General features: G+C 35.6%; 1 protein-coding gene across 1 annotated transcript in view; it reads right to left on the minus strand.

Moving 5' to 3' along the window:
• LOC149088747 (uncharacterized) overlaps window positions 1–19,236 on the minus strand; it is a 98,914-nt gene extending 79,678 nt beyond the window's left edge. The window contains exon 1 of the mRNA XM_089249694.1: window positions 18,870–19,236. The gene's annotated coding sequence lies outside the window, so the exon portion shown is untranslated. The remainder of the gene's footprint in view (window positions 1–18,869) is intronic.
• Between the last annotated feature and the right edge of the window lie 932 nt (window positions 19,237–20,168).

Consider the following 20,168-nt stretch of genomic DNA (forward strand, 5'->3'; position numbering starts at 1 on the left):
TAAATGTATAAAAAATTAAGTACGTTAAAACATATTTTTAAAACTTTTTAAACTTTTAAAAACTTTTAATAGAAATGTATAAAAAATTTCAAGTGAATGAAATAAAAAGTAATAGTTGAAACATAAATAATAAAATAACTATGAATAGACAAAAGCTCGAGATACCGAAAGTGGGGATAAACACAGAGACGGAGGGTCCTCGGAGTCCATATCATACTATATCTCAGTAAATACCTAGAGACGGAGGGTCCCCGGAGATGGAGCGTGCCAAAAAAGCGCGGTATACCGCTGCGTATACTACTTATATTCTCTCAAAAATGGTTCTGCCCTTACCAGATGCCAGGGGCCATTTGCGTCGCAACAATTTTGAGCGATTCTGTTTGTGGCATTTTTAAACTGATGAAATAAGCAATTCTGGAAACTATTAAAAATTTTAGAATTCGTGAAAATTCAGAATTAACAGAAGAAAAAATGCCGGAATATATTAATGAGAATTCAGAACCAATGAAAGAAGAAATTCCAGAATTGATGAAAACTCAGAATTAATGAAATTAATGATACGCAACTGATGGAAATTCAGAATTAAAGCCAAAAAAATTCCAGAATTGATGAAAACTCAGAATTAATGAAATTAATGATACGCAACTGATGGAAATTCAGAATTAAAGCCAAAAAAATTCCAGAATTGATGAAAACTCAGAATTAATGAAATTAATGATACGCAACTGATGGAAATTCAGAATTAAAGCCAAAAAAATTCCAGAACTGATGAAAACTCAGAATTAATGAAATTAATGATACGCAACTGATGAAAATTCAGAATTAAAGCCAAAAAAATTCCAGAACTGATGAAAACTCAGAATTAATGAAATTAATGATACGCAACTGATGAAAATTCAGAATTAAAGCCAAAAAAATTCCAGAACTGATGAAAACTCAGAATTAATGAAATTAATGATCCGCAATTGATCAAAACTCAGAATTAATTTTATAAAAAATTTCTAATATTGATGAAAGTTCAGAATTAATGGGAGTAATAATTCTCGAATTGAAGAAAATACGGAATTTAGAAAAAAAAAAATTTCAGATTTAAATGCAAAAAATAATTTATGAATTGGTGAAAGCCACCAATAGTTTACCGTGAGTGCGGGGCCTCAAAAAGCGATGGGGGCCCAGTGCGACCGCACCTGTAGCACCAGGATAATGGTATGAAAACCATTCCATTATATAGTAATATTTCTTCTGAATTCTATACGGGAGCATTTTAAAAGAAAGTTTCAGTTGTACAATTTTTGTATCCGCATACGACATTCTGACCCGTCTTCTCAAACATCGTATAAATGAGGTTACACTGTATTCTTTCTTTTTTCATTACATAGGAAATTATTACATTTCTTACGAAAGAAATGACTTTCAAAAAAATCCTCTGGTTTTGAATTGCCTATTTTGCGAAGAAAAATTTGCTCGTATCAACAGGACTTCTTATTTGAGTAGTCTTAACTATTTTATTCTTGCACATGCAATAAGTAGCAACAAAGTTATGGTTGATTCAAATCATCTAGAACAATGGTTTCGAAGGCAACAAACAACTTTCAAACGCGTTTTTTGAGGATTCATTTTTTCGTTACTTCATTTCACGCGAAACATAATTTCTCAAACATTATGCAAGATATTCTCATGAAATTATTCAACAGCGTTCCAGATAATGTTAGCTGTGCAATGAACTAGGATCTTGGCCATATGTTTAGAATTCAATATTTTACAGCTGTTTGAATGAAAAAAATTTAATTTTTTTGTGAAAATTCACGTATCGTTTCACGAAAACTGCCATATCTCAGGGAATATCTTATGTATCTCAAAACTTTTAGTTCATTGCACGGACAACAGTCACAGAAACATACACGATCAAAATTATTCAAGTAAATTGTGTGGTTTTCAGTATACAATGTTTGGCGTAAGTACTGAAAATGAGCCAATTTTGAGGACATAATTTAGAATATCTGAAAAAGTTTTAGAGATATTTCAGAAATTTCACTGGATTTCTTTATTCCATACAGTACTTTTATTCAAACCCCACTTGTTTAGTGAAAATCACTGTTTTTTCAAAAAAGTGTCCCGCACGTAGTCAGTTGCCTTAAACCAGTTCAACTATGTATACGAATACATTAAAATGGAAACTTTTTATTTTATTTTCTTTAAATTTTCTTATTCAAAATTTTTTGTTTTAATTAAAATTTTTCTTAAAAATTAATTTCGACAGAAAATATTTTTTTGCTATTTGATTCCACTATCAAGTGAATTTTTTAGAAGAGTCGGTATCTCTTAGAACATCTGTTCTTTTCTGGAGGTTCAAAGCGAATTCACAAAGCCTCCAACAGAATTTACGTCTCGTAATTATTTTCCGTATTTTAGGCGATATACCACGTACATACGTAGAAACGGAGTGCATTGTGTGCGCGTTTTGTTATTTATTTATTTTTTGCCTCTATAAACTAGAAGAAAAAAAAAGAAAGATGGATTTTTTTGGAAGGAATGTGCTCCATCTTCGCTCAAACTTCTTGAAATTTTCTTTACACAAAAGAGTGCTTCTTACTTTTTTTCTTCTTCTTCTCAGTGATGGTTGGAGCCTTAACTCTATGCCATCAGTGATCCGTGAAAGTAAAAATAAAAGAACAAACTGAAACGGGGTTTACTGAAGATACGTACGTACGTACGGTAAGGAAGATGGAGGGGCTATTCGTTTGCGGAGATCTTGTATTTCGAAACCGGGTTCATATAAATGTACTTTTTCTTTTCTATTGCAGGGAAAGATGCATTCCAGACGTGCTAACGACTTCTCTTTCTCACCCACAGACCTTCATTCATTTGATACTTCAGAAAAAAAGTCGGTCTTTTTTTCCCCTCTTCTTTTCTTTTCAAGATACCAAGTGCTATTTTTTTTTTCTTTCATTACGAAATCCAAGCATAATTTCCTCCCATGTTTTTTACGCTTTTCCTAACTCATGAAAGAAAATTTTCCGACACCTCAATGTAACTTAAATCGATTTTCAAGATTCTTCTACTTTTCAGTTCTCATGATCGAAATTCGGATAAGTCGAATTTCTTAACCATTTAATAATTTATTGGCATAAACATACCGTCAAACCGAAAGATACCCGGGCCACATCGCCATATGGCAATATCGGCTCATTGTCCACATGGACTGGATACCTCTGGCAATTTATTCATAAAAAAGTATACATTACAATCATAACAACTATAAAATCATAATATAAGTATAAAATCAGTTGCGAGATCACAAATCTAAGTATACAATCGGAAATCAAGCATATAATCCTATATATTCCATATTAAATCTTATAATTCGAATATAAAATCTTAATTCCCATATTGAAACCAATAATAAATCAGATAAAATTCATAATCGATTTCATCCTTAGTGTAAATCGTTCGATTTCCACGTCATTATACTGATAGCACAAGAACAGTATAATGACGTGGAAATCGAACGTCATTATACTGTTCTTGTGCTATCAGTCAGTCTTCTTTATAGTTGATCAGTTTCTTTTTTCTTTGTGAACGGCGAGGTGGTGCAGTTTGTACTTGTGCTATTGGCTGATATGACGTCTGTGTGATCACTTTGTCTTCATTGTCTTCTATCCATTTAATTATTTTCTTGATGGATAGAAGACATAAACATACCAAACAGGGAGAAGATAAAACATGAATGGGGGGAAAACACAATTGTGATGGGGAGGGGGGTAAATAAATGCAGATATTCACGGAAGTCAGAAAAAGTCACCAACGAAAAAGGCAAATACAAGAAAAATGCAAAACTCCTAATGCATTTTAACACGTTATGGGTGACGCCTTGAGAGGACTAAAAATATCACGCTGACAAAGAATCCCACTTGGATTGGTTGCCAAATCTTAACTTTCGGTCGCTCAGCGGGTAGAGAAAACATACGTCTGTCTAAGTCAAACGTCGTGACCAGAATACATCTGCCCATGACTTGGACAGACGTATATTTTTTCTTTCCGCTGCGCAACCGAAAGTCAAGATTTGGCAACCAATCCAAGTGGTCAGCGTGATATTTTTTTATCCTCTGAAGACGACATCCATAGATTGTCGAATTGCATAAGAAGTTTTGTATTTTCCTTGTATTTGTTTTTTTCGTTGGTTTTTTTTCTCAGTATTTTTTCGGATAATGTCCCCTCATAAGTACTCAGGATGGTGAAGCACGAAGCAATTTCACGGACAACACAGACTTCACGTATTCACAAGCAGCGATTTTGACGGAGCACGTTAAAAACATAGAGAGTGACCGACACAAGTATAAGGTCTCTTCTTCCAAATAAAATTCAACAAACTGCTCTAGTTCTCTCCTGTTGGCGCCTCTATAGTTGGCAGAGAAAAGCTTCGAGAGAATTCTACTATACACTTGTGATATCTTTACACTTCTCTTGGCGCTATGACATCGCCAAGTCATGGGAAGTGTCACCAGTTGCTATAACTTGACGATATTTACAGAGAGATGCTTAATTTTCATTTTTACATAAGATAATGGCTATTTACAGATGAGAATGACATAATAAATGATAAATAATGACTATTTGCATAATTTTCGTAACGGTATTATTAGGCAAAGTTTATCTACTCTTCCCTATTCATGGTAGTGACCCAATAGGTCTAAATGATCCGTACAAGGTCAGATACTACGGCCCTTATAATGTATCAAATACACAGCATTATCATTGAATCTGGGAAGTGTCTCACAGTTCTAAATACAGCAGTACAGATGTGAGTGTCCCCGAGCTCTTTAACGATTTTTTGGAATTTAATCGTTTTTCTATGCATAAGTAGCTATTTTCTAAAAACGGTTAACAGGCCACAGAAAAAAGCTCTGGTGGTTGGAGACACCTGCTTTAAAGCATTTGAATTTTAGTCATTAAGGAGTTAATGCCATTTATAAGGAATTTTTTGAGAAACGGGTTATTATTTTTTGTTTTCGTATTTTACATAATTACTGAGTGTGTTAATGAATGAGTGTTTTTTCTTCAGGTTTTATAATGAATTTTATGCAGTTCAATGAAGGCCGTTTCTTTGAAGTCACTTGTGCGATCCATAACAGAATTCTTCGTCGTCATCAATTTCAAAAATGATCTCTGTCAACCTTCTCAGGTTCGCGGAATTCGGGAAGTAACGGGGTTAATGATTTAAAATACTGTTATCTGCAACGTCATTCTTGCCTTTCTCCCAGCATCCTAAACAGCTATGGCGCACGGTTCGGAAATCATTGTCCTAATTAATTTTGTCTCTAAATTATCTTGCGGAATATTTTGGTAGGAAATTATTGTTTGCAATCAACGAGTATCGGTGATATTAAAGGAGAGTTTGATGAGTGATGACCATTTCCTTGTTTATTTTCCATTGAAAAAAAAAACACAAAACTAAAGGACTTGTATTTGAAATTAAAGACAGCAGAACATTTTGTTCACATACCACTGTTTGTTGCATCTGTTGGTTCGGTGCTGTTACGGTAAATGTGATAAATCCGATTATTGCGCATAATCGCCGAGCATTTCCGTAAGTTTGATAAATTTCCCTAAATTTGTCACTTTTATCGGCGATTATGCAAAATATCAAGCTTCGCGTCGTTGGTTAAATCCTACTAAGTATATGACATACTACATGTGATAATTCATAAACGTATCATTATATCGGGATGCGATCGTAAAATTTGTTATTATTATATCGGGGATCCTACTGTATTCATCACACGCTTACTAGACTCATCTGGATTTTTTTTCCATACTTATCGAATTCACCAATTACACTAGGGTATTATGCATAATCACGAATACTAACAGCGATAAATTGCTAGTATTTATTGAGTTTACCAATGAAACTTAGTTATTACGCATAATCGAAGGTAAAAGTGGTAATTATTTTTAGTATTTATCAAATTTACCAACGATGCTTGGGTATCATGCATATTCGCCGGTAAAAGTGACAAATTTATCAAACATACCAAGACGATTGGCAAGTATGCATAATAACCGATTTATCACATTTACCTTATCACAGTCATTTCACTATACCGTTATCTAGGTAGCTCAGCTGTTGCAAGTTGTCTAAGGTATCAAAAAGACTTTCCCTAATACCCCTTGTATAGCTTGAAGAATCAGCTAACAAATGTATTTTTTAAAAACCTTGAAGGTCTTGATGCATTGCAACGATTGCCACGTAAAAGAACCGTTTGAATACTGTCATGGGTAACAAAGGATTTTTTAAACAACGCGTTATATAAAAACTGAGTTTCATAATTGTTGCAACAATCACCTTTGAATAACTGTGGATAAAATGTCAAATCGTGTTGAGTATGAATTGCGTAATGCAGGTCTTCTCTCTGATAATGAAGGGATCTCTTTTGGTAACGATGAAACTCTTGTAATACTATATTTCTAAAATTCTTACAAATTCCCAAATGACTTTCGTATATTTTATGGGAAAATTATCTTTACATGATCAATTTATCATTGGAAAAATGTATCCTCTATACCAGGGGTTCTCAACCTATGGGCCGCAACCCAAACTTGATTATCAGGGAACTTCCGAGATTTGTTACGAAAATCTATTTACAACCCGTTTCTCTTGATTCGCCGGGGCTTCCGGAATGGGCCGTACAAATCCACTTACAGCACGGAGCTCTTGAGCTATGGGTCACACCTCAAACTTGATTCGCAGGGGCTTCTGAGACGGGTCGTAGAAATCCACTTACAGCCAGGGGCTTTTGAGCTGTGGGTCATGACCCAAGCTTGATTATCAGGGGATTCCGAGAGGGGTTCATGCAAATCCATTTGCTGTCCTGTTATAAATGCATATGGCGTCACTGGTTTCGCTATTTTCGAAAAGAGCAGTCAGTCCCCATGGTTCGCGAAACTGATCCTGTTGTTTATTTTGGGTCGCGGCAGAAAAGAGTTAAGAACCCTTGCTCTATATCACGGATTTAACTACTGTAACACAGGGTGTCCCTTAAATTCGTAAATACAGTAATTTAAAAACGCATTTAAGGAATAGGTATATTTGAATGCGGTCTTTTTGCGAAAAATTTATTCTCACGAAGGGAATTTTGTTTTCGGCATAGAAAAAAATTTAGTTAAATGTTTTGTCGATAGAGGGTGCTGCGTGAAAGTAAATCATGGGAAATATGCAAATCAGAGTCTTTTAAAATGACAAAGTACTATCGGTGAAGTTGTTATACCTCAGCCCACGAATCGCCGGGGTGAAGCTTTATGAATGTTTCGGAGAAAGAGGAGATTGATGAAAGGTTCAGGTCCAGAATTCTGTGATTTGCTTTCATGCAGCGCTCTCTCTACCGACAAAAATTTGAACAAAATTTCTTTTCTGTACCAAACCCCCCCCCCCCCTCGGGTGAATATTTTTTCGCAAACAAAATTAAATATGCCAATTTCTTCACTTTTAATGAATTTTTAAACTATTTACGAAATTATGGGACACCCTGTATATACTATTTGTATTACAAAATATTCTTTTAGCAAAATTTAGAAATCACTTTTAGCAGCATTAAAATGAAATTAGTTGAACGAGAATCCCCAAGGTAACGTACTTAATTATGTGAATACCAGATTTTCATCATAAAATAACAATCACACATTCAACGATTTCAGGTCCAGAATTCTGTGATTTGATTTCATATAGCGCTTCCTACCGGCAAAAATTTAAACTAAATTTATCTCCTAAACCAAAAAAGTCCCCCCCCCCCTCGTGAGAATAACGTTTCCCAAGCAGCATTAAATGTATCAATAACTTTCTTTTGATAAATTTCTAAACTATTTACGACTTTATGCGACACTGAACATACCATTGCAGTAAAAAAAAACTTGAACTAATTAATTTCCCATGATGTGTAAATCGACAGTATAAATTGCAATTATACATCGAGAGTCTCCTGTCAAAAGTCATTTCAAAACTCGATGCACTTTCATAAAAGTTAATGGCCAATTTTTTTTTTTTTTATATAACGGAAGTCTATTAACGTTTCAATATTCTTTATGTCACGCTCAAAATGCACATCCATTACCCGTACAATTCCGAAACTCAAATGATGCATTAAAACAAATACCAGAATTTTCAAGGCAGGGGGTGTGGGGCAAAAAAGATAAAAGCCCGCTATATGATAAGAAGCTTCCGAATTTAAAGAGAACAATAAGAAACGGGACGGACGGTTTTTTTTTCATCTTACAATCGAGTCGAAATGGACCATTATGTCCGGAACTATACATGTTAATTTCTAGCTACACAGATGGTACTTTCAGCACTAAATTGACGATGAAGAGAATAAGAAAAGCAATTACGTAGTGTTGCCCTGTCTTCACCCCGTTTGAAACAAAAAAAAAGAAATAAAAATAATGCAGAAAGAAATGAAATTGTTATTTTCTTGAAGAAAGGCAATTCCAGTAGCGTCACGTATAAACGATTAATGGGCTTTTGAAAATGATAGGCATTCTCAGACATTTTCTTAAATAAAAAGAAGAGAATTCTTCCATTACGTTATCGCTTTTAGAAAATTTTATTGTCATATTATTATTATTTCCTATAAATATCCGGGCGTATTTGTGATACGTATTATTAGTGCTAAATTATTTTAAGAATCTAAACGGTGATCAAAGCAATCTCTTCTCAAGTTTCCGAATGGCTTTATTTAAGAAATATGCTGTTTTTTCTGACGTTAAATACGCAATGGATTGAATTTCGGGTGATATAAGCGAGACGTAATAAAAAGGTCTTTCGGTATGGGAATAAGAGGTAGAAAAAAAAGTTGTAATTGGGGGAACGAAAGGTGCTTGTGATAACTATATAGTATATTTCTACAGCTATTTCCTCATTTTTGAGTAAATCGGTACGAAAGAATCTCTTATCAAGTTTTTTTAACTTTCGTTTCAACAGGATAAAAAATTTTATTTCGAAATGGAAATAATTTCTATAAAATAACTATCTATCATGTCATATCTATTGATACTTGGCGCTCAAGGGCTTTCCCCCATATACTCGCAGTATTAAAGTGACAAACCATTGTAAAGGCATATACATGTCTGAAACGCATTGATAGGAAACCACGGTAACCAAAGCAAGCATTCCAAAATTCATTGTTGAGGCTCAAGAACCACTGTTGCCCGACAGTTTGTTTTTTTTTTGCCCATTTCGGGCATTTGCCCAGCTCTGACGAATTTTCTAAAATAGCTTATCGTTCTCAAGTAGAGCTCTGTTTGGTACAGATACAAAATTTGGCGACGATCGGTCTAAAATTGTAGATTTGTATAGAGAACACACACACAGACACGCACACAGAAAATAAATTTTATATGTATAGATTGTATTCGTGAGCAGATTTAAATTTGTACTGGTGGGCGCATTTGAATTTCAATTTGTATTCATGAGCATATTTGAATTTGCATTCGTGATTATATATTTGGTTTTGAATTTGCATTCGTGATTATATATTTGGTTTTGAATTTGCATTCGTGATTATATATTTGGTTTTGAATTTGCATTCGTGATTATATATTTGGTTTTGAATTTGCATTCGTGATTATATATTTGGTTTTGAATTTGCATTCGTGATTATATATTTGGTTTTGAATTTGCATTCGTGATTATATATTTGGTTTTGAATTCATGACCATATTTGAATTTGAATTCATGACCACATTTGAAAATCTGGATTTGAATTCATGACCATATTTGAATTTGGATTTGAATTCATGACCATATTTGAATTTGGATTTGAATTCATGACCATATTTGAAAATTTGGATTTGAATTCATGACCATATTTGAATTTTCATCCGTGAGCATATTTGAATTGATGTCTTTGTAAATTACGGAATCTTTAGACCACTTGTCTTTCTAAATAATATGAAATAATATTTGAACAATGCTGTAAGAATGCTCAGTATTTTTGAATAATACTAATACTGAGAATGGGTTATAACACTGTGGGTAAGAATGGGTTATATAATACCGACGGTAAAAGAACGGTTCATAATACTGAGGGTAAGAATGTATTTTTGAGAGAGTTTGAATGCATTTTTGTATACTGAGACTAACAGTTAATTCTCAAAAATGTTTCAGTCAACAATGGGTATTGAATAATACTGTGGCTAGTAATGGATTTTAAAACGATGTTTATAATGCAGAGCAATGGATTTTTGTGTAATACTTTGGATGGCCGTGGGTTTGTGAACAATGTTGTCAGGTAACACAACAGTCAAGGATGCCACATACGTAACTGGGTACCAATAAAAACGAAACAAAGAGTGGGGGGGGGGGGTGTAACAAAAAAGTCAATTAAATTAGTTTATAAGTCGCATCTCCCATATGTCGTTTGCGACCGACGCTTGGCGTCTGTCACCGACACATAACGCTCTCTAGGAAAACAGAACTTGAACGAGATTTAACGAGAAAAAGTAAGTAGTAATATCATCCTTCTCTTGTGTGGGACCATTGTTCTTTTTTTTTTCTCCACAACGCTCGGTTTCCAGCGAGAAAGAGAGAGCTCGGATAACAATTTATTCTGTGAGGAGGGTGAACGGCCCAATGACAAGCGGATAACACAGAATATTATGTAAGTGTGCTTTCCTAGAACAATTGAATGCGCACGAAACAGTAGTTTCGTTGGAACGAAAACCAACAATAAAACAAAACAACGACAGTCAATAAACGGCTTGAGCGTCGGTGTTTTGCTATTGTGTGCCGAGTCCATGTTCATGTTCATAAGTGGTACTGTTTACAACACGGAACCTTTACGAATAGTTTTAAATCATGACTTCTTCAACAATCGGGACCACCGACGGTCATTCTTTGGAGATGACCTCCCCGAAAAAAGAAAGAAAGACGAGATTTATATATTTTTGACGCTTACACGCAGCTCTTTGAAAGTTGTATGACATCCATCCATCACACAATTTGATGCATGAATTGGTTCATTTAAATGAGAAGCAATAAAATCTTGCATTTAGCAATAAAATTTGGCGCATTTAGGAATAGAATTTAATAATATAATTTAGCTTTCAGGAATACAATTTAGCAATATAATTTAGCGTTTAAGAATAGAATTTAGGATTTAGGTATACAATTTAGCATTTAGGTATACAATTTAGCATTTAGGTATACAATTTAGCATTTAGGTATACAATTTAGCATTTAGGTATACAATTTAGCATTTAGGTATACAATTTAGCATTTAGGTATACAATTTAGCATTTAGGTATACAATTTAGCATTTAGGTATACAATTTAGCATTTAGGTATACAATTTAGCAATAGGATTTAGCATTTAGGAATAGAATTTAGCATTTAGGAATAGAATTTAGCATTTAGGAATAGAATTTAGCATTTAGGAATAGAATTTAGCATTTAGGAATAGAATTTAGCATTTAGGAATAGAATTTAGCATTTAGGAATATAAAACAAAAGATTTTAGTAATAAAATTTAGCATATAACAAAATAATTCAGTATTGAAATTTAGCTTTTGGTAACAGAATTTAACAATAAAATTCAGCATTTACGAATAGAATTTAACATTTACGAATAGAATTTAACATTTTCGTATATAATTCAGGAATGGAATTTAGATTTTAGGAATATAATTCAACAATAAAATTTAGCATTTACGAACAGAATTTAGGGATGGTATTTAGCTTTTAGGAATGGACGGTAATTACAAACTAATATCATGAAAACGAAAGAATGCAGAAGGCTTTCTGTTAGCTAGACGTCTTTAATTTCCTCATCAAAGAGCGAGTCATAAACGACAAACTAGCGTCATTGATTGTTCATAACCTAAAGCGTAGACACATTTCCTCCTTTATATTCACATAAATATATTTTATATTTCAAAAAAATATAATTTTCAAATCAGAAGATTCTTTCTGAATCACACAGTACAAGTATTAACTTGATATATTGCACATGTGGAATTTGATAAAATTTCATTATATGATACATGCATTGTAAATACATGTAAAATAATTGTAAATACATCAGCTGCTCAACTGAGTTGAGACATTCTTTTGTTTGATATATTTTTACTTATGAGCAAAGATAAATCTAATTATGACGTTTTAATTTGGGAGAATATCTCCGGAGGGGGGGGGGGTTGTCACGACCCACACTTTGGGAACCACTGATGTAGGAGATTCCTTAGGCTGCTTGCAAAAAGTGAATGACTTCCTCACGAAAGGAGGACAAAAGAGAGAGACAGTCAACGATCACTGCATTTTTCGACAGAGAGTAATCTTTTATACGCTCTACTTCGTTTTATTTATACGAGCAATCGTGTAAACGTCTGTTTCCATGATACAGTAATGTACGTCTAGTTTATTTCTAAATGTCCCTTGTTCAATAATTAAATATGATTGAATTAGAATAACTTACCTTTTCGAATTTCTTCATCTCCAGTAGTAGTTTGATATGTTTTACTAAAATACGTAAATAGCGTTATTATTTTAATCTCTTTTCTTCCACTTACGTCGAACTTCCGATAACTCGAAGTTATTTGTCGGCCGCTGCACATTCGACTTGTCGGGATTTGACTGCATATTCGTGACCAGGGCCGCCCTTACTCGAGGCGATACCCGGTGCGAAAATAATAGTAAGGACCTCCCCCCCCCCCCCCCCACCCAGCTCCGATTTTTTTTCTTCTATGTTAGGGGAGAATCAAAAATATTCAGAAAATGAAAGTCATGAAATTTTCAGAATAAAAGCAAAATATAACCATGAACATTCAGAATAAATAAAAGAAATAATTTCAGAATTGATCAGAATAAATGACAGAAATGATTTAAGAATTGATATCAGAATAAATGAAAGAAATAATTACAGAATTGATCAGAATAAATGAAAGAAATGATTACAGAATTGATCAGAATAAATGAAAGAAATGATTACAGAATTGATCAGAATAAATGAAAGAAATACTTCTAAAGATGAAAATTCAGAATAAATGAAAGAAATAGTTTTAGAACTATGAAAAGTCAGAATTTATTTAAAAAAAAAAAAATCCAGATAAGGGGAAGAAATGCAGAATTTATGAAAGAAATAATTCCAGAATTATTTATTTCTAGATGAAAATGCACAGCTTTCCGAAATTGACTAAAATTTTGAATTTATGTAACAAATTATTGTTACCGTAAATGCGAGGGAGTACCCCCCAAAACGTTGGGCTCGGTGCGACCGTACCTGTCACACCCCCCCCCCCCAAGGGCGGCTCTGTTCAAGAGACAGTTTCAGTTGAAACAGAATGTAACAAAAATATCGATTCATTCATCTTCTTATATATAAATGTGAAAGTATGTATGTATGTTCTTTATACAAATCTACAGTTTTAGGCCGATCGTCGTCAGATTTTGCATATATACCAAACAGGACCGGGATTGAACCGTAGGCTACTTAAAAAGTTCGTCAGAGCTGGGCAAATGCCCGAAATGGGCGAAACACTGTCGGGCATCAATGATTTTTGGGTCTCAGCAATCACTTTCGGAACGTTTACTTCGGTTACCATGGTTCCCAACAATGCGTTTCAGACGTGTATATGCCTTTACAATGGTTTGTCACATCCTTAATACTGCCATTATAACAGTTTATTCAGTTTATTCCTTTATAATGATTTGTCACTTTTCCAATCCTCCCAGTAATTGAAGAAAACCCGGGAAGCGCCGGGTATTTTTGCTTGCCTATAAACAGGGTGTCCTGTAAGTGCTAATGCGGCCTTCATCTCATCAACCGCCCATCGTAGAGGTATAGTTTCAATTTAAAAAATTCTTAAAAGGCGTTTGAATAATATTCGCTGCACAAGCTGGACATATGACGTCACTAACAACCATAGGCGACGCAGAATTTTCTCGAGGGGTGTTTTCAGATTTTTTTCCCTTCTGGGGGGGGGGGGTTACGTTCTTTCCTGGAAAATAACACTATAATCTTGGCTCGGGGGGGGGGGGTTAGAACCCCAAAGCCCCCTCCCTTGCGTACGCCAATGCTAACAACAGAGAACAACAACTACGACGACAAAACTGAGAAAAAAAATTTTCAACGCCAACTGATGAACTCAATATTTGCCTCAAATCATCAACACTCTGGCACGAAGTTAAAAAATTATCATTATCCACCAACATGCGAGTTCAACTGCAAAATGACTCATCACTGCTATCATTTTCACATTAGTTGATCAAACTTGGCAATGGGAGAATTTCCGTAGAGCCAAGCACTGGACTGATTACGTTCCCATATGGATTTTGCCAGTTGTTAAACTCAGGAACTTGGAGACAGTCTTCCCAAACATTCAACAAAATCACCGAAACCGTGCGTGGCGTTGTGAGAGAGCGCGATTCTGCCACGGAAAAATCACAGTGTGAAAAATATCAACGAAAAAATCCTCCAAATTATTCCAGGAGACTCCACATCTTACAAATCGGTTGACACTGTCACAGACTCAGCGCAGACAGTTCTGTATCCTGCAGACTTTCTGAACGCTTTGGATATTCCGGGAGTGCCACCACACAACTTAACCCTCAAAGTCGGAGCACCTGTAATGCTTTTAAGAAATTTGAAGACACCGAGATTCTGCAATGGCAACAGACTCTGCGTGAAGAAATTGCACAATTACATCATTGAAGCAACTATTCTAACTGAATGTGCCAAAGGAGAAGACGTCTTAATTCCATGTATCCCAATCATCACTGAAGAAATGCCGTGCACTTTCACAAATATTGTGTATCCAAAAACAAGCGACTGCCTGAAGTTTTTAATTAAAATATTTAAAAATAAAAGTAATTTTTTCTTACTTGATGCAGAATATTTTGATTAAGAAATAATATTAATAAGCTATACATACTGTGTACACATTTTTTACGGGGCGGGCAACGTCGCCGGGTATCAGTTAGTTATAATTGTAAAACCCATGGAGAGATCGATAAGAAATAAAGGTAAAGGTTGTATTTTTTTGAGGAAGACGATACTATCGATCAATGGAGCTGTCAGGATAAATACATATTTTTTCATCACTATAATATGCGCGTGTGTGTTTTTCCATCGATTTTCCGATATCAGCCGCAGAAAACATTTTGATTACATGTACACCATGTACGAGCGTACTTTTTAGCGGTATAAAGTCATGAATGATTGATGGCCACTGCTCGTTGTGTGGAGTGAGGTATGTATATCACAATATAGCCGATAAGGTTGGGAAATGTTTGGGGGGTGAGGAATTAAGAAATTTCATGTCCAAAAAAATTATTTTGAAAAAAAAAAACCACATTGAATACATACACTACCTGCAGGGCACAAAAGATAGAATTTTCCATGAGGCTATTCGTAGCGAATTGATAGTGCGAAACTGTTCTTCAACATTTTTACAACTTAAAATGTGAGAATTAGTTTGCGGACCGCATTTCTTTCTTCCCCTCTCCCATTTAAGATTTAAAAAAAGGTAAATGGGGGGGGGGGGCAGAATAATTTTAAGACCGGAAAAAGTAGATAGTCGAAATGAAGTATTAATTTGCGGACCGGCAAAAGAAGATAAATGTGGAAATAACCGGCAAAAATAGAAAATGGGAGAATTTTAATTTGCGGACTGGCAAAAAAAAAAAAGATGAATGGCGGTGGGTGAAGGGGGGAATAATCCCCCCCCTATATTAATATATATATATATATATATATATATATATATAGCAGAAATGATTTCAGGACTAGGAAAAATGTGTAGTCAATGCAATAAAATCCAATTTTACTGTCCGTATTATTTTTCGCCCCGGTGCGATCGCACCCTTCGCATCTTCCTTTGTGGCCTTCTTCTATCCAGCTGACAATGACGCCCACAACAAAGCTCCTGGGAGCCGCGACGTACAGTTTGAGATATACAGTAGTGCCTCGTTTATCCAAACAACCGAACACCTTTTCAACCCAAGTCATTTTCAGTTTTCTCTAGTCAATGGAGAAAAGAGAAGAGAAGACAAGAGAAGACAACAAGAGAAAAGAGGCCCTCACAAAAATGTTATCTAGTTGAGATTTTCGAAAATTTGTCTGGTAGGGCCTCAGAAAAATCATTTGGCCCGGGGGCCCATGATGCTCTTAAGACGGCCCTGTGTAGCTTAGCAACATTTTTCACCTTGTCCATACAAAGGCTCATATCTCTTAAATTAATTCTAGGAAAGAAAACTGTTGGGGACTTATGGATGTGTTGATATATATACTGACGAAGTAAAGAATAAAGTCACGTTGAATATTTTCATGGAGAGGACGGAAACTAATCTAAGTCCGGGATTACACTAGAAAAGTTTTACAAAATTTCATTTATAAAACTTGAATAATGCAACTACAAATAAGCGTATCGATTAAATTCGAGCGAATATAGAGCAATGGGCTTATTGGATACATTTTTCAAGATTTATAAAATAGCTTTTATCAAACTTTTATAGTGTATAATCCCGGCTTAAATTCTTATTTCAACACCTTTAGAAGTTAAAAAAATGGGCATGTTTTTTGAAAAAAATACGATTGCCGAAGCTCGAAAATTGCATTTTTCATTCCCTAAATTAACCCGAAGATTTTTGTACAATGTTCAAGTGCGTAACATCCAGCAGAAAGCATATAGAAACTGAAAATAAAATAGTTTTCGTGATTGTTTACGTTTTATACAAATACTAGGAGGAACATAACATAAGGGGTCATTCAAGTATTACGTCAGCACCGAGAGAGGATTTGATTTGCTGACTTTTAATGACAAGGGGGGGGGAGGGGGTTTTGAAGGTTGCTTACGTCATCAACCACCCCTTTTTGAAGATATGAAATATTCTAAGCTGCTGACAAAATTTTGCTGACAGGGGGAAGGGGGGGGGTCAATGTTTTGCTGACTTTTACTGACAAGGGGAGGAAGGGGGTCAAAAATGGCTGAAAATGTGCTTACGTAATACTTGAATGGCTCCTAACATAATTTATTTGGCGTTCAACGCGGAAACAAGTGATATCATTCAATCATTCAATACATTTTTATAGTTATTAAGAGGTTTTCGATTTCTCAGTGAAAAAATAGATATCCTGTATTGATGATGGATTGGATATTGCGAGTTTTTTTGCTGTCTCCTTGAGCTTTGAATTAACGAAGTTCGACAGTGTACTAATAATAAAATGAAACAAAAAACACTCTCACCTTTTCTCTCAAAACGAATATTCCAAAAAAATATCACGCACATAACAACAAAAACAAGAAAATCATCCGTTAACGGGAGGTGATATCCCAAACGGAAAATCGCACCGAACGGAAAAATTTCCCGCCCAAAACAGAAATAAAAAGATGATGATGATAATAATAATAATAAATATGCCGTGCTTTCAAGTTTTGGCTGAGGCGGAACAACCACCAACAACCGACCGTCTGCACCTTTTGCTGCTGCTGCAGCATCAACTGGTGGTCAATTTCCAAACATATTATGTGTTAGGGGGCCATTCAAGTATTACGTAAGCAGATCTTTAGCCATTTTTGACCCCCCCCCCCCTTTTCAGCAAAATTTCGTCAGCAGCTTAGAATATTTCGTATCTTCAAAAAGGTTGGTTGATGACGTAAGCAACCCCTTCAAACCCCCCCCCCCCACCTTGTCATCAAAAGTCAGCAAATCCGAAACCCCCCTCGATGCTGACGTAATACTTGAATGACCCCTTATTCAATGGTTCAGGATCACAATATAGCTAGCAATGGCTCGTATTTCGTTAGACCTAGGTATAACGTCACTCCTGAGGACCGGATTGGTCAGACCTCGGTATAACGTCACTCCTGAGGACGTATTGGTCAGACATCGGTATAACAACACTACTGAGTACCGTATTAGTCAGACCTCGGTATAACGTCACTCCTGAAGCCCGTATTGTTCAGACCTCGGTATAACGTCACTACTGAGGACCGAATAAAATTCACTTCATAACGAGTAATTATTGTCCAATTCGCTAATTATGCTAGCAAGGACCTTTACAAACATATGTTGTAGACGCAACGGCGTTGAAATCAACCGATGTCATACCGAGGTCTTACTGAATATGAGTATGTAACCATATGTCAACCCTTTCAGATGCAGCACTTACAAACATGTTATTTTTTTTTTCTCGCTTTATAGATTTTCTTTTTGTATCTCTGGCAGTTCAGCCGGTGGCGTATTTACGGGGGGGGGGGCGCTAGTGTGGGCTGTAGCACAAAGCAGCAAGTTCAAAAGGAGTGCAAATTTAAAGAATGAGTGGTCAAGACAATTAGTAGAATGGGAGAAAGGCGGCGAAATTTGTATAACCCATAACAAATCTGCCTCTGTCCAGGCAGCAAAGGGACTAGATCAGTGAGTGACCCCACAGCGTTTGTAGGCACGTGAGGGAGCAAAAGAGTGACTTAGAGGGTGAGCAAGCATGTGAATGACCAAACGAGTGACCTTCAGAGCGAGGGACCAGGTCGGTGAGGAACCTAGACCACGAGCAAGCACGTGAGTGACTAAAACATTGTGCAAGCATATGAATGACTAAAAGAGTGATTTTAGAGACATAGATGTACATTGCCGGTGGGGAAGGCATAGGGTGGCGAATTAGAGGAAAGAGTAGTCAAGAAAGTTAGACTAGAATGACAGAAGGGAGGCAAAATTCATGTAGCTCACAGGCGACATAACCATAAATGCGCCTCTGAGTTCAGCCATGACACAACGATAAATTACCCATATTCCTTGAAGAAGAACATATGGTTATAATAGAAAATTATGGATCGCACATAATAAATACTAATAATACTAAAATTATAAACAAAAACCACACACTCACCTTTTCTTTCAAAATGAATATTCCAAAAAATATCACTCACACAAACAAGAGAATCGATCGTCTGTTAACGGGAGGTGATATCCCAGACGGAAAATCGCACCGAACGGAAAAATTTCCCGCCGAAAACAGAGAAATAAAAAGATGATGATGATGATGATAACAATAATAAATATGCCATGTTTTCAAGTTTTGGAGGAGGGAGCACCACCGACAACAAACCGTCTGCGCCGCTTGCTGCTGCTGCAGCATCTACTGGTGGTTGGTTCTCTCTCTCTCTCCTTTTTCCTATAGGGTTTCTTTTCCGAAGAGAGAGAGAGAGAGAAGCCGTTGACTGTGTGTTCGGATTTTTTTGCTCTCTCTCTCTCCCTCTCTTTATATATATTATGTATTATTATTATTCTCGTCTGATACACGTGCTGCGCTGGCTGGCCAAACACAGCTCAAGCAACAAGGAGAAAGAAAGATTCACACACATACGCACACAACACACCTAATACGTGAGTACCATGAGGTTAAAAAGAGAACCGCACACAGGTAAGACCAGTTCTTTTTTTTTTCTTCTCTTGATGTCTCTCATCCGGCGTCATGTGTATTTCCATGTTAAAAAACCTTTCATGCACGAAGTTCGTTTTTTTTTTTTTTTTCAAAGATGGTCTTTCCTCCCACTATTTGATACTCTACGTAATTTTTCTTTTATGTTTTAGGAGACTAAAGATAAAGATGGTGGTGGTGTAGTCTTCTATATACTCCTCCTCCTCCTCTTTGTTACTTCAATATATGTGAAGTGAACTTTAATTGATATTGAATGATGGTGGCGGATCCCACCATGCGGAATACCGGTATGTATATTATACTTTTATACTATACGAGCTGTTATGCCTGTCTATGTTGGGTCCTGAACGGGCATTGAATGATAATATGATCGGGAATTAAGGAAATTGGTCAATAGGGAGATTATGTGGAATTGTGTTGTTTATATATTTTTCTTTATTTTCGTAGGTGGTTCCCACGTTTCAAGAAATTTCTCTGAAGTCGGATACAGCCTATATCAGCAGGTCCGTGGTGATAGCACAGGTAGTCCGCAGGAAGATCTGAATGGAAAAATTATTCAGTTGTTGTAATCTATATAAAGGGTGATTTCCCATAATTCCCCTTGCTGCATTTTACTGACGAACCGTTGGTCTTAGAAGCATACTTCCAATTAGAAATTAGAAAAAGTTATCCACATGACGTGTAAAACTCGTATACGTCATTCATATTGCGAGGGGTATAAACATTAACTTTTTATGTGGACACTCT

The sequence above is a fragment of the Pholcus phalangioides genome, unplaced genomic scaffold (genome assembly GCF_987345545.1).
Source record: "Pholcus phalangioides strain wild (caught in Gottingen) unplaced genomic scaffold, Ppha-v1.0 ptg000003l_1, whole genome shotgun sequence".
Lineage (NCBI taxonomy): Eukaryota > Metazoa > Arthropoda > Arachnida > Araneae > Pholcidae > Pholcus > Pholcus phalangioides.